The sequence below is a fragment of the Rhamphochromis longiceps genome, linkage group LG22 (assembly GCF_057381845.1).
Source record: "Rhamphochromis longiceps isolate RC_006_pf linkage group LG22, R_longiceps_female_GT1.1, whole genome shotgun sequence".
Classification (NCBI taxonomy): Eukaryota; Metazoa; Chordata; class Actinopteri; order Cichliformes; family Cichlidae; genus Rhamphochromis; species Rhamphochromis longiceps.
In genome coordinates this window covers 35,941,356-35,957,851 of record NC_140577.1, presented here as the reverse complement: position 1 = coordinate 35,957,851, position 16,496 = coordinate 35,941,356, and the positions used below count along the sequence as shown (strand labels likewise).

Here is a 16,496-nt window from a genome sequence, read left to right as displayed (position 1 = left end):
TCTGGAGACTGGCTCGGCCACTCCGTCATGGCTTCTCTGAGTCATTTGAATATTCACTGGAAAGTTTAAGTTGGGCCTATACCTGAGCTTTCTTAGGCACATGACCTGGTGGATGCTGCAAGATTTCAATTCATTAAGGCGTAGTGTGTTATCAGTTTTTGGTTGTAGTCCCAACTGCCATCATTGGGATCACTGATCAGGCTCCACCCAAGCGGTTTCGGGCTGATCCCTGACCTTTCTCATCATCCTCACCCCATGAGGCAAGATTTTGTATGGAGTCAAACCAAAAGCAATTTAAAGTCTTTTTTTCTTGCATCTCTGTTGTCACAGTTGTCACTTTTTCACCAAGCTTCTTGCTTCTTGTGGTCTACAATGTTTTTCATTGACTTTCTGGTCTGGCCATGGAGGTGGGGAGGTTGGAATGGAAGAAATGAAGTCTGTGGACAGGTGTGCTTTATGAACACGGAGTATTTGTAATTGATTGATTGTAGTTGTTGGGTTATAGGACATCACTGAATTTTATTTCATTTCATTGAATAACATGCAACTGTAATGTGCTTTGTCTGCAATTTAGATTGATATTTTGACTCTCTCCATTACAGTGAAACAGTGACTCTCAAAGTGAATCTCGACCAGCGCTGCTACCAGGGAGCTTCTTAACTAACGCAGCGACCTCTGTCAGTGTGATAGATGTGGCTTCCCATGAGTTTTCAGGCTCTGCCTTCTCTATACTGGAAGTTTTGCCTCGGATCATCAAAGTCCTTTTTCCACTGCTAAACAATATCCCAAATCTGGGTCACCAGTTCTTCCCTCTGGCTGAGCACAGCTTGAGCCAAGCCCTGGTTTCCCTTCCTGAGTCCACAGAGAGCTTGCCAGAACAGGGCTCCCAAAAGTCCTCTTCTGTGACCTCCTCTGCTGACGTCCTTTTGGCCCTTTAATACTGTCGCTGCTTTCTTCAGCTTCAGCTTCGTCTAGCAGCCGCCCTGCCCTTTGATTTAACTCACTAGGCAGTGATCAAATAACAGGTCTGCTCTTATCAGATGATACAACAGCAAAGTCGATCATTGCCATGTACACTATGCACATCTTGTGCTTGAGCATGGTGTTTGTTATGGCCAACCCATGCCTAGCACAGAACTCAAGACTCTTCCTTCCATCATGCATCTCCAGGTCTCTGTCAAAGTGTTAAAGTCTCCCAGGAGAACTATGGAGACTCCAGGTGGAGCCTCTTCAAAGACCCACCAACACCCAAATAAGATGTCTGTGGGTGGTGCATCCACGGAATCACGTTTTGACATTTTCGAGCAACAACACAAACAAGAATTTCTCTCTTTTTTCCATGAATTGGCCCACTGGCATAGTCAGGGTGACTGAAGTTGTGAGAAATATATTTCTTTGATTTTATAGCAACTTCTGTTTTTTAAATTACCTTCTAATTATTCTGTTATAGGGCATCTCATTTTAACTTTTCTCATTTTAAGGGTTCACGCATAAAATATTTGAAATAAGCCTGGAAATAAAGGATTTAAAAAACGGTCCAACAATGAAGACCTCGTTGTTTGTTGTCACAGCCCATGTGGCCTCACTTGCTACTTGTGGCCTTATGTGAGAGTGAGAACACTTTCACACACAGCTCTCTCTTCACCACACCAGACCATTACAGTGTCCAATCTCGCCGTCATTTCCCATTTATCCTTTTCATACTTGTGAGCGTCCTCCAGATACTTGAACTCTTCTGCCTCGGACACCAACACGGAGATGGCACGGGGAATTTTTCTGTCTGAGGACGATGATCTCAAACGTGCTAATTCTCATTCTGGCCGCTACACACATCACCTGCATACATCAGACATGAGATCATATGGCCACGAAACACAACATCTTCAGCCTCAGGCTGCCCCGAGACAATCTGTCCACAAAAATTATGAACGTAATCGGTGAAACAATGTTAACAGAATTTTTAAATGTTAGAATATCTGTCACAGATAAAGTATAGGGGTGATAAAATAGTATTCCTGCATAAAATAATAATGGGAGCATAAACGACCAGTTATACTTGTTGTATATAAGAGCTTGGTCACCTGAGGTTCAAGTATAGTTTGCTGCTAACTGCTTCGGAGGCAGGATTGTCAGTTTTTACTCATTTTGATAGTAAAACAACCGTGTAGCTTTCACAGTTCAACCATAGTTCAACAGTTCATCTCTGCACTGAATTTGTGTCGCTTGACAATTTAAACTAATGCACAAAACAGACAAATAAATGATAATAAAAATGATAACTGTGGTTGTTTTGAAAAAGCCTTATCTAAAGCCAAATGTCAGCCCTGCCCAGTCTTCAGTTTACATCATGCATCATGAATCAGCACTTACAAGGAACAGTCAACAATAACCGTCATATTGACCAATATGCATGTTATTTGAACTGGCATTTAGATAAGAGTCCATCTTCATCGGACGGCCACTACGCCTGGAGCTCTAATACTTGATTTACAAAGCTGCAACACACAATGCGACGTGATACACGCTCATCATCATGGCAACCTGCATCACACAAGGGAGAGCAGATGGTGCTTTCATTAAAGAATTCAAGCTGACAGAAGAATCAGCTGAATGATCAAGTCTCCAGTGCACTTATCATATTACATTAAATTCTCTGTACACAGAGGCTGCCCACTGTGGTTTGTTATACTGCGTGCACCGTGAGTTGAGTAGGTCCGAATAATCTACTGGGAGCAATGGGACCAATAAGTCATGCTCAGCAGCAAGAACACACATCATGGATGACAGCTGGAGCTGCCAGTCACCTGCAGACCCATGAATGATATTTGGTGCCTAAAGTCATCATCAATAAATATTCCTATTTAAGTGAAACCTTTTTATTTTCACTTACTAATCTCCTCAGAGAGACACAACCCATCTGTTAGGCTTCATTTTTAATAGACAGACGTTGGCAGGCGTGGTTGTGGCACGGCTGCATTGGGAGCTGACGCACTGGAGCTGCATCGGTTCATCACGCCGACCTGCATAAATGGTACTTGGTCCTGAGTGTGGGGTTTATTGTTGATGCGAGTACGGCTGGCAGTGGGAGAGCTGCGGCCACTGTGTGTGTACAGCAACCGTGTGCGTAAATCGTGTGGCGAATAAAAGATGCTGGAAAGCATGGACATGTGGTCAGGTCTGCTGTGCATTCACTTAAGTGGTGCCGAAACCCAGGACAGGCAGCAACAGGAGCAGGCAGCGGTGTCACGCTGCAGGACCAGACCGAGCACCATATGGAGGTGATTAAGAATCTGGCAGCTCGGATCCAGTCCTGGCCGACACCACCCCACCAGCGTCCCCCGGTGGCGTGGGTGTGGAGGAGGTCCGGACTGTTCAGGCCCCCGTGCAGGCCCCCAGGGTGCGACCAGCCAAGGTGCAGCCTGCCTCAGCGACCATACCCACTCCTCAGGTGGGAGCGGCTGGGGCACGGCAGGTGCCTGCACCTTGGATTGACCACAACCACGCCCGCCACACAGTCATGTGTACAGCAGGTAAAACAGGTACTATACACATCTTTAAGTTTCTAAGTAAATGCATTTCTAAAGGTGCCTCTGACCTGAAACTCTCACCAGATGCTGGTAACACGATGCACATGCATTGCTCAGGTGTGATTTCGGCCCATTCGGCCACATAAACAGTCCTATAAACCCCAAGCTTCAGTCCTTCCACAGAGTTTCAGTTGGAGTTGATTGGCTGGGCCATGCTTTATTTTCTTTCTGTAAAACCAGCTGAGCGTTCCCTTGGATGTGTTTGGGATCACTGAAATGCCCATCATTGTTTCAGCTTCATCATCCTGGCAGCAGATTTTTATCAAGATTGTCTCAGTACATTCTTCCATTAATCATCCCTTCATTTTTATTATTAATATACAATAATAATGGGTAGCTCAGGTGGCAGAGCAGGTCAGCCACTAATCATAAGATCGGTGGTTTGATCCCAGGCTGCCTCCTGGCTTCATGCCAAATATCCTTGGGCAAGACACTTCCCCCGTTGCCTACTGGTGGTTGTCAGAGGGCCCGGTGGCGCCAGTGTCTGGCAGCCTCGCCTCTGTCAGTGCGCCCCAGGGTGGCTGTGGCTACGATGTAGCTGCCATCACCAGTGTGTGAATGACTGAATGTGTGAAGCGCTATACAAATGCAGGCCATTTACCATTTTACCATAATATACATAATGACCAATGTTCCCTCTAAGCTGCGCGCGTGCGTAATTGCGCACTGCTGGTCTCTGTGTACAGAAAATCTGCGTTGCGCACACAAATTTTTTTTAACCTGAATTGAAATTAAAACTTTAACAATTTTTTATGAACAGCTGTGTGCAGGCAGGAATAGGACCCAAGGTGCCGACACTCGGAGGCAAAACTTGAACTCAAAACAGCTTTAATGCTAAACTCAAATGCAGCATAACTGGATATATCAAAATAAACTTACACCAGAAGACTGACAGAACACACAGCAAGATAAGGGTAGATCCCAACACGGACAAACTGAAACACAGGGCTTAAATACACAGAGGGAGCAATCAGGGAATGGGTAACAGGAGGGAAACACAGCTGGGGCAAATCAGGCCTGACGAGACAAAGGAAGCAAAACCAGATACATTAACATCAGACATGGACCTTCAAAATAAAACAGGAAACATAACACAGACTGGACTAAAGACACAGACTCACATGCAGGCACTACAACAAAGGGAACAAAGACATGGGACCAGGGCAGACAGACACTGACTGGACACGAGGATATAGCAACTAAGGATTACACAGAGACATAAACCATAAGACAGAACTCTAACGAAGAAACCAAAGAATAGAAATGATAAATAATACAATAAACTCAAAACCCTGGGTCAACGACCCAGGCATCCTAACACAATTCTGTTTTGCAGTGTGAGTCAGTGACTGGCTGCTCCCGTATGGGATCAGAACGATGCCACCTTATCCCAAAGTCCAGCCAATGATGTGATTCACATTCGTATATACGCAGCTAATCAACGTGGCTGACAGGCTATGACAGCGTCCTTATGTGCCGGTGTTTTAGCAAAGCGGCTGATGTGGAGTGAAGCCACGTTGATGACAACGTGCACAACCATTGGAGATGTGAGCAGGACAGACGGAACAACTGACGGGAAAAGTGTGGACTTTATAGCAGTTTTTAAATTGTGTTGATCGGCCACGTAAAACCAGAGTTATGATAAAATATCTGCAATGTTTGGTTTTCTTCCTGAATACTGTCGTTGTTTATATTTACTGCAGGAAGAAACGGTAAAAACTGCGTTTTATAAGGAAAACGCTCGAAAGCCTGTGAGCAAAAACACCAAAACTCCCAGCCTTTCCTATTGGTGGAAAAATGTACCATGTGGACCAATCAAAGAATGATATGGCAACATGGCCTTTAGTTGTTTAGGACGGGGGAAGTTTTAGGAGTGACGGCGTGTTTGAGATGTGAGAGATTTGAGACGTTTAACACAAATCTTGTGTAGTTAGTGTGTAGTTAGTGTGTAGTTAGTGTGTAGTCAGTGTGTAGTTAGTGTGTAGTTAGTGTGTAGTCAGTGTGTAGTCAGTGTGTAGTCAGTGTGTAGTTAGTGTGTAGTCAGTGTGTAGTCAGTGTATAGTCAGTGTGTAGTCAGTGTGTAGTCAGTGTGTAGTCAGTGTGTAGTTAGTGTGTAGTCAGTGTGTAGTCAGTGTGTAGTTAGTGTGTAGTTAGTGTGTAGTCAGTGTGTAGTCAGTGTGTAGTCAGTGTATAGTCAGTGTGTAGTCAGTGTGTAGTCAGTGTGTAGTCAGTGTGTAGTTAGTGTGTAGTCAGTGTATAGTCAGTGTGTAGTCAGTGTGTAGTCAGTGTGTAGTTAGTGTGTAGTCAGTGTATAGTCAGTGTGTAGTCAGTGTGTAGTCAGTGTATAGTCAGTGTGTAGTCAGTGTGTAGTTAGTGTGTAGTCAGTGTATAGTCAGTGTGTAGTTAGTGTGTAGTCAGTGTATAGTCAGTGTGTAGTCAGTGTGTAGTCAGTGTGTAGTTAGTGTGTAGTCAGTGTGTAGTCAGTGTATAGTCAGTGTGTAGTCAGTGTGTAGTCAGTGTGTAGTTAGTGTGTAGTCAGTGTGTAGTCAGTGTATAGTCAGTGTGTAGTTAGTGTGTAGTTAGTGTGTAGTCAGTGTATAGTCAGTGTGTAGTCAGTGTGTAGTCAGTGTGTAGTTAGTGTGTAGTCAGTGTGTAGTCAGTGTGTAGTTAGTGTGTAGTCAGTGTGTAGTCAGTGTGTAGTCAGTGTATAGTCAGTGTGTAGTCAGTGTGTAGTTAGTGTGTAGTCAGTGTGTAGTTAGTGTGTAGTTAGTGTGTAGTCAGTGTATAGTCAGTGTGTAGTCAGTGTATAGTCAGTGTGTAGTTAGTGTGTAGTCAGTGTGTAGTTAGTGTGTAGTCAGTGTGTAGTCAGTGTGTAGTTAGTGTGTAGTTAGTGTGTAGTCAGTGTATAGTCAGTGTGTAGTCAGTGTATAGTCAGTGTGTAGTTAGTGTGTAGTCAGTGTGTAGTTAGTGTGTAGTCAGTGTGTAGTCAGTGTATAGTCAGTGTGTAGTCAGTGTATAGTCAGTGTGTAGTTAGTGTGTAGTCAGTGTGTAGTTAGTGTGTAGTCAGTGTGTAGTCAGTGTGTAGTTAGTGTGTAGTTAGTGTGTAGTCAGTGTATAGTCAGTGTGTAGTCAGTGTATAGTCAGTGTGTAGTCAGTGTGTAGTTAGTGTGTAGTTAGTGTGTAGTCAGTGTGTAGTTAGTGTGTAGTCAGTGTGTAGTCAGTGTATAGTTAGTGTGTAGTCAGTGTGTAGTCAGTGTGTAGTTAGTGTGTAGTCAGTGTGTAGTTAGTGTGTAGTTAGTGTGTAGTCAGTGTGTAGTTAGTGTGTAGTTAGTGTGTAGTCAGTGTGTAGTCAGTGTGTAGTTAGTGTGTAGTCAGTGTGTAGTTAGTGTGTAGTCAGTGTGTAGTCAGTGTGTAGTTAGTGTGTAGTCAGTGTATAGTCAGTGTATAGTCAGTGTGTAGTCAGTGTGTAGTTAGTGTGTAGTCAGTGTGTAGTCAGTGTGTAGTTAGTGTGTAGTCAGTGTATAGTCAGTGTATAGTCAGTGTGTAGTTAGTGTGTAGTCAGTGTGTAGTTAGTGTGTAGTCAGTGTATAGTCAGTGTGTAGTCAGTGTATAGTCAGTGTGTAGTCAGTGTGTAGTTAGTGTGTAGTTAGTGTGTAGTCAGTGTGTAGTTAGTGTGTAGTCAGTGTGTAGTCAGTGTATAGTTAGTGTGTAGTCAGTGTGTAGTCAGTGTGTAGTTAGTGTGTAGTCAGTGTGTAGTTAGTGTGTAGTTAGTGTGTAGTCAGTGTGTAGTTAGTGTGTAGTTAGTGTGTAGTCAGTGTGTAGTCAGTGTGTAGTTAGTGTGTAGTCAGTGTGTAGTTAGTGTGTAGTCAGTGTGTAGTCAGTGTGTAGTTAGTGTGTAGTCAGTGTGTAGTCAGTGTGTAGTCAGTGTGTAGTTAGTGTGTAGTCAGTGTGTAGTTAGTGTGTAGTCAGTGTGTAGTCAGTGTATAGTCAGTGTGTAGTCAGTGTATAGTCAGTGTGTAGTTAGTGTGTAGTCAGTGTGTAGTTAGTGTGTAGTTAGTGTGTAGTCAGTGTGTAGTGTAGTCAGTAGTGTTGTTGTGTGTGTCAGAACAATGAGGCGACTGCTGAGTGTTACAGGTGTTACAGCAGTGACACATCTGCTGCTGTCAGGCCTGCAGGTATCAGGCTGTTGTTCTCCTTCATCTCATAGTAGACAGAAATTATTTTTTGGAGCGGCACAAATAATTTGTGTGGCATCAGATTTGATGCAGAACAGCTGATTGTTCTGTAAATAGTTTGAAATGTTTATTAAAAAACACCTTGGCTGCATTTTTAGGTAAACAGCTGCAAAACACTTTGTTGTTTGCAAAACTCAGTAACTTTTTTGAAGTAGTAACTATATAATTAATTACCCAACATTGGTCATTATTTACTGTATTTTGCAGACAGAGTTACAGACTCTCTCCCAGACCACAGACTCATAATACAGTCAGAGCTTTATTTAATAAAAAAAAAGAAAGAAAGTTGTGTTTTCAAAATTGGAGTTGAAGTTATTTTTCCTTCCAATAGTGTTAACATGCTGCACAGGACAGGAACAAGATTTTTATAATTTTCATTGTAAGTGGGCTAAAGCAGTTAATTAAAAGTAGTCTAACATAAATGCTGTAATTAGATTACTTTAATAAACATGTAACTTGGATGGATTGGATGCTGGTGTGACCACAGTGCTCACGTCTGCTGTTGCTCACAGTGGTCCAAGGGACGCTCAGGGAGTTTGTGTTCGCTCAGACACGTGAAACATTACAGGGGACATTGATTATGACACGTGCCAGTGTCGCACGCTGAAGAACAGCCTCACACTATGATGTTCACACCTCCAAACGTCACTGTTGGTACGGTGTTTTGGGGATGAGAGCCTTTTGGCCTCCAACCACGGTGTGCATTACAGCATCCAAAGCGTTCGGTTTTGACCAGACTATATCCTCCCCGTATCTCACAGGCTTGTCTAAGTGCGATGGATCCTGCATGAGTGAGCGCATGTACAGGCCATGTTAGTTGAGTGCACAGCTCATCGTTTTCTTTAAAATAATTGCATCTGTCTTCCTGTTGGCCATCATGAGATGTTTCTTGTGTGACGTGTTGGTAATGACCATCAGTTGGGACTGAACCAGCCTTACTTTCTCATTTCTGACAGATTTCTGCTGGTGTCATGACTGTCCTGCCTGTTTGCACCTCCCTTTCTTCACGTGTTCAATACTTTCCCCCTGTTTCATTTCTTATTATTATAAGTTAATTTATGGATTTGATTTCTTTGGATGGGTTGTTACCAACATTTCACATCAATAGCACCTTTACAAATATATAATACAAAAATATTTACTTAGAAAACTGTGTTCTATACTTACTGTACGTACTGTACTTACTGTTGTATTTCCTGCTTGCAATATACTGTACATCATGCTGGAATGGCCACAGCTTCAATTATATGGTTGCAGAAGTCTGTGACTGTAGCTGGTGGCTTTAGATAACTGTCCAAACAACTGCTGACTGAAATCTATGTTTCTTTTAATTAGAGGATGTTAGATTAGTCACAGGCAGCTAGTGCAGGGAGATATTTACTGAACTTGTATTTGGGCAGTAGCATCTGACCCAAGGAAACTTGGAATGCAGACTGTTTTTTTTCTTTCTTTTTTTTTTACTTACTTCCGAAAAGAAAGCCTCATTTCTGCTGTTCAATACTGAACAAATTTAAACTTTTTAAGATTATGCAGAATTGCAAAATGCTGTGTCTCTAAACCTCTGTAACTCTGTAACCCAGGCCAGGAAAACTGCCTTCATGTTGTTCTGTTTTATCCTCAGCTACTTCAGCACAGAGGCCTCTGCTGTGACGCTCACACCTCTGATAAAAGTCTCGCAAGTGTCAGCTTTCTTTTTATAGATATAAAAATATAGATATGTACTGATAAGTGATCAGAATTATAATATTTCTGACTGTCTGAGGCAAAATTTCCCCGAATCAAATCAAATCAAATCGGATCGATTCTTGAAATCAGTGAGGATACCCAGCCCTACTTTAGTGAGGAACGTAACTTTCAGGTCCCTTCTGATTTACATGAAATGTTATCTGACATAATTACCGTGAAGTACAGCCAGAGCTTAGTATCACAACCTGCTTCTTGATTAAAACCTTTTATTGATTTAATAAAAAGAAACTGGGTGACTATGATTTCACTCTTATTCCGTTTCATCACTGCAAATAATATCAGCATATTACTTATCCTATGAAATGTTTCAGTCATTAAATCCAAAATGCACTGTAACCATAACTTCATTAATTCAACTTACAGCTAATAATTTGCATTTATGAATCAGTGATATGGTAAAGCCCTTCATACAACATGCCTCATTCATCCATTCACACCCAACTTATACAAGAACCTTTCCCCCCCAGTTCTTCCTAACATTCACACTCTGATCAACGCGGCACAGAGTAACGGGACACTTGGACTGGAGCACGAACCTTTCGATAAGAAGCTGAGCTGCTCTGTCTCCTGAGCTACAGTAAGAATAAAAGAGAACAATCAGGAATCGCTCGTTTTTATATGTTTTCATATGTTTGATGGCAGTCTCCTCCTAACCTTAGCATCATTCTTTAATGTGCAATGTAGCACTGCAGCCTAGCACCCTGCTATGGTGAATAAAAGCTTACACAGGCTTGTCTAATTAGCAGGCTTGGTAGCACAGTAGCATAAACCACCGGACTTCCACCCAAACGAGTTAGCTGCAGCCTGCTATTTGTAGACACGTGTCTGTGATTTTGATTTTGAATCAAAATTACCTTCAGGTTGACAGATTTGTTCCACTTTATAGTATGGTTTCAGTTAAAATATGTCCTTTCACAACAACCAAGTATAAAATATTGATACAATTTCAGAGTCTGAAAAGAGACACTGAAGCAAATGTGCCCTAAACTCTTTTAAATGTCCATCAGGGACATCTGTGGTTGCAAAAAAGCCTTATTGTCCTGCAGACAGGAGAACAAAGCTCTGCGCCTTCACCTCACCAAATGTGATGAATCCATGTGCTCAGTCGCTGTTCGTGACATAAAGACACAGTGAGGGAAATAATTACTTGATCCCCTGGTGAACTTTAAAATTTGCTCATTAAAAAAACAAAACCAGTCTGTAGTTTTTAATGGTAATTTAGAGAGAGACAGACCATCAACACAAAGCAGACAGCCAGTATTTGATCTCCTGGCCAGAATTCTTGCTCCCATCGACTTGTTACAGTCAGTCAGTGACAGACACTCTTGATCTCAACTCATTCTGTGTCCACATAATGAATTTCTTCCATTCCAACCTCTCCACCTATCACAGACCAGAGAGCTGTCAAAGGACACCAGGGACAGGATTGTGAATGTGCACAATGCACCACTGGTATTTGGCAGCTTGTCTAAATGATTCAGAGGTGGCTTGGTAGAAAGCGCTACGGTCAGATGAAACCAAAATCAAGCTCTCTGCCACCGACTCAAGCGGATCCGCTTGGAGGACAGAAAATGCCAAGTATGACCCAAAGAACACAATCCTCATAGCCAAGCACAAGGGTGGAAATATGCTTTGGAGCTGCTTTTCTGCCAAGGATACAGGACAACCTCACCGCACCGAGGGGCCAGCGGACGGGGCCACGCGCTGTAACACTGGAGACGGGGAACGGACGGGTCGTCCAGCACGACAATGACCCAACACATGTCAACATCTGGTATGTAGAATAAAACTTTTCTAAATGATGGTCAGGAGAGAGGATCATCCAGGGCTGATGATTTGTGACAGAGGATCTACCTCGTGCTCATCACATCTGATCTCAAGACACCAAAGACTTTGTAAGGAGACTTTACAAGAACGTTTTTTGATGCTTCTTCTAAACGGTCTATGCGCTGACCGATGTTCTGGGCCCATTATAGCACCTGCAATAGTCATGTTGTGTGCAGTGATACCGCCACAGCTTTTGTCAAGCCTTTATTTTGTTGAATGAACTGCAGTGCTGACACAAGCATACCTGTCTATATTTCATGTCTTCATGAAGAATGCAGCTATCCATAGGACTATTATTATTATTAGGACTAGAACTATGTTTGCTTTTGTCATGGTGGAACCACAGTTAGTTCATTTATCGTTACATACGATCGGATTGGACTGTTAGTGGAGGACAAACGTTAGAAGAAGCAGAAGCAGGTAAACATGACAATATGTTTGACATCGAGTTCTTCAGCTGATGTATGTCCAATTTTATTTACCACGTACGCACACACACACACACACACGTACACGTACACACACACACACACACGTACACGTACACACACACACACACGTGTACACACACACACACACACGTGTACACACACACGTGTACACACACACACACACACACACACACGTGTACACACACACACACACACACACACACGTACACACACACACACACACACACACACACACACACACACACACACACACACACACACACACACACACACACAGGCAACAAACAGAATAAACAGAGCCTGCTGTGGCACATAATGACTTAGGCTAAGATATAAACAAAGATTTGAGTTTAATTGTGTGTGTGTGTGTGTACATGTGTGTGTGTGTGTGTACGTGTGTGTGTGTGTGTGTGTGTGTGTACACGTGTGTGTGTGTGTGTGTGTGTACATGTGTGTGTGTGTGTGTGTGTGTACGTGTGTGTGTGTGTGTGTACGTGTGTGTGTGTGTGTGTGTGTGTGTGTGTGTGTGTGTGTGTATTGGCATTCTGCAAGCTGCAGGACTCTGACTGTGCAAAATGAAGCAACATGAAGGTCTTACCAAAATAAGTCAAGTCTGACTCGGGGCCGTGCTGAGGAGCTGCTGAGCTCCCCCAGAGAAACACCTACGAAAACACAAGGAAACACACACTGAGATTTGGGAGAGTAATGACAAACTAAGATGATAATCACAGTCTAGCTATGAAATCCCAGTAGGGTCCCAGTAAGGTTTTGAACATTGGATTGAAATATTTAACTAAAGCGTAGGTACAGTTGAAATCCAAACCTCACGCTGAAGCAGACACAAGGTGGGAAAGCTCTTCCCTTCTATAATTTGGATTTCCTTTTTGGACTGGCTGCCTTGCAATGGATCCATTTGTCTTTTTTCTCTGTGTGCAGCCTTGAAGTCAACAATGGCCATGAATATCATAGTGATGACAGCACAACATGTGCAGGGAAGCAGAAACAAATCATTTGTTAACTTCATGCTGAGATCACGGGGAAAGATGAAAGACGCCTACAGGAGAGAAGCTGGTCTGATGAGTGAGAGGAACACATTCAGTGCAGGGCAGTGGTGATCATCCCTCTCCAATGAAACACTAATCACTCGTAATCAGACTTACAGCTGATGTTGTGTCTGCAAACAGGAGTGTGTATGTGTGTTTTTCACATCTGCACTGGGAAACGTTGCTGCCACACTTTCATCTGACAGACAGTAATTGTTTTAATACTGCCGTCTATTCAAAACAACAGTGCACAGCCCTGATTAGTATGTAGTGTCTACAGATTTCATGCACATGCATTCATTCAGGTGCAGCTGAAACTGCAGCTCAGAGTCAGCTGCAGCTCTGTTGTGTTAGCTCACTGTTTGCTGCAATCACAGGTGACAACAATTTATTACAGCAAGTTATAAGGACAACTTTTTTTACCCAAGATGACAGCACACGCTGTTTTAGGCAAACTGCAGGTGTTATTTCTACAGTGTATACTGGCTTTACTTATGAAGGCTGTACAGTGTCTGTGTATGCACTTGTATTCATAAACAGTCTGAGAGGAAAGCAAAACAAAAACAGAGTCATGGGATGTACTGCATCTAGGACTGGGCGATATATCGAGTTTTTAAATATATTGATATATTTTTATACGAGATATAAGATCTGACAACATCGTTTATATCGATATAGTCTGTGTTACGTTATATTTATACTTGTGGAGTTGCAAGTTTGCCTCTCTTTCGTCCACTTTTGTCTCTGCGCAGCATTACTCTGCCTCGCCCATCGCTTCACCTGCAGGCAGCACAAGACGGACACGGCAGCTGTCAAAGAGGAGCTGCTCGGTAAAAAGAAAACATTTGGAGATTATTATTTTAATGCTGGTAGCGTTAATCTGGTTAAAATGACGTTAACGGCATAACTGCATTAACACGGCAAATCTCTGTTACCGCGGATCGCCCCGTGCGTGGGGATGGACAGCGAGCTGACTGCGCTAACCGCGCTAACAGTTAGCGTCTTTTAGTTTACATTTTGACTGCACAGTTGTGAGCTCTTTGTTATGCACAAAAACAACATAGTTTTATTTTATTTATGCAGCATTATTATTTAATAAATGCTGATAATTTATTTTTTTTCATGCACATCTGCGCTGTATGTTAATAAAAGTGCCTGTGTGACATCTGGGACACAGCTTTGACTAAGAACTCTCTGTTTGTTCTTGCTTTATGGCTTAAAAAAATATCGAGATATATATCGTAGATCGCCATCCAGCTAAAGAATATTGAGATATGAATTTTGGGCCATATTGCCCAGTCCTAGCTGCAGCCTTAGCGTACTTTCCACTTTTATATACACTCAGCAAGTAAAAGTCTTAGTCCTGCTTTAGGATCATACTTCTAAATTAAGGCTTGTGGAACAAATTTTTAAAACTTGCTTGCAGCAAACATTAAAAGCAGGAATGAAGTTGGTCCTGGAAACCTGTTGCTTGACGATTGCTCATTAGTTGGTTAATTAGGAGAGCACAGGGAGGGGACAACACACAGTGTGGGAGAGAGGACATCGTTTAATGTAGTCGTGGTGCGTTCAGTGCATCACGGGAAGACGGACGAAACATATAATGAATTGATCGTTCAGAGTCACCTGACCACAAGGGAAGCAGTCTGATTATTGGCATTATTAGCAGTACTGTTAGTAGTATGACAGCTGTTACAATTATGGATATGTCTGTGGGAAGGCTGTGAATATAGATCTAATATATACCTGTTGGAGCTAGTGAAATGTAGGCCTCTGTTAGCCTGGCTGGAATAAATCAGAAACTCTGAGTACAGGCAGACGAACAATAGTTACGGTGAACAAAGCTAAGTGTAAAATGAATTACAGCCATGGCTGCGTCTTTGGCTGGATTCTGACACACGGCCACTGATCCATTGAAACAGTCTTATTGCAACTATAGGACAAAAACCAGCAGGTTCAATCATGCACACTTTATTGTTTTGCTCTGCGCTGCTGTTGAAACTGTTATTCTTTGTAAATGTGTAAATAGTGCTTTTGCTGATATTTGGTTACGTCAGCTGAAATAAGCAGACACGGCTTCTTTCTCACAGCCATACTGGGGAAAGTTTGCCAGTTATCTATGAAGCTCACATTGTTTTCTAGACACCACCCGACAGATAGCTGTAGACCTGCGGCTACACGTGTCGTCACTGGTCAAACTGGGCAGAGGATCTTCAGAGTCTGACATTGTTCTGGCACAGTCACACAGTGATGCTACTATTAATCTTAGTGGTCACTGATTGAAACAGGTGGTGTCATTATAATTCAAATTTTACTAATTTTACATTGATCCATTGCCAGTAGTTGGCCACAGGAATACTCTGGTCATTCAGTCTTTAGCGCCACATTTGTAAGGACACTGACGCCAGGATGTCTCTTGAGCTGTCGAGAAGGAGAAACCCATTTAAAGATGGCTCCTGGCGGTGCATCGAGGGCTTCGCCGTGCTGGCCACCCAGCTGGGTGCTGAGGAGGACCGAAAGACATCAACATTAGACTGTCTCTAAAACTTCTACACCTGGGCTTGTCCAAGAATCAACACACAACTGTTCTTAATACTGATTGGTAGGTAGGTGTTCATTTTCTATGTTCATCTCAAAGATAACCTGCTGTGGAGAAGGTCAGGTCTGCAGTTGGAGTTACTGTCCTGTGTACATCTGTAAGAATGTAGAACTGCAGTTCAATCCAAAGCTACTTCACTAGGCTCCAAATCGTGCTTCAGACTTTGGCTCCCTACTGGATTTGTTCAGCTTTAATACAAACGTAGTGTTCATGACCTCAGCCTGGTGGAGCCTACAGCGTGTTTGGACTTCAGCTGTGCCTCATGTGACCTGTAGTCCTATTGGACTGGTTAATGTCAACAGTCTTTGTGGTGTAGTAAAAATAAAATCTACTTTATATATTGTGTGTATGAAATTGCTCTACTTTGTGAAACTTGAACGCAGCTACAGTTATAACGTCTGTGTACATATGGGCCCAGAGAATTCTGCTTCCAAAATATGTTCAACAAACAAGTGTTTTTGGACCGAGGGCCATCTGTTGTTAGTCAGAAGTGTGTGTTTGTGTGTCTTGGAGAAGAAACGCGAAAAGCAAAGACATGACAAGAAGGTGTGTGAGTGTGGCTGAGGGGGGGAACCCTAGACGATACACTCAGTTTCCATAGTGATCGGAGTTATATTTGAAAATGTGACGCACATTTCAACATCCACTTTCGCCTTTTGCTGTTAGTCATCTTCATGAGTTACATGTGTGAAAGGTTTACAGAGAAGAAAAGTGAGATAAGAATGACCTTCTCTCTGGGCCTGGAGAGAAAAGTCAACGAGGGCTTTGATGTGCTGAGCTGTAATGGTTGTAAATGGTTAAACATCTGGATGGGCACATCTGTTGATCCTGCATTGATAATAGATTGCATTCATATAGATTGCATTTATATTATGGCGCTTTTCTAGGCACCCAAAGCGCTTTACAATACCACTATTCATTCACTCTCACATTCACACACTGGTGAAGGCAGGTACAGTCGTAGCCACAGCTGCCCTGGAGCAGACTGACAGAAGCCAGGCTGCCAT

General features: G+C 42.7%; 1 protein-coding gene across 2 annotated transcripts in view; it reads right to left on the bottom strand.

Moving 5' to 3' along the window:
* thrb (thyroid hormone receptor beta) overlaps nt 1–16,496 on the bottom strand; it is a 102,019-nt gene that overhangs the window by 23,385 nt on the left and 62,138 nt on the right. For both annotated transcript variants that reach the window (XM_085396420.1, XM_085396421.1), the window contains exon 2: nt 12,446–12,509. The gene's annotated coding sequence lies outside the window, so the exon portion shown is untranslated. The remainder of the gene's footprint in view (nt 1–12,445; nt 12,510–16,496) is intronic.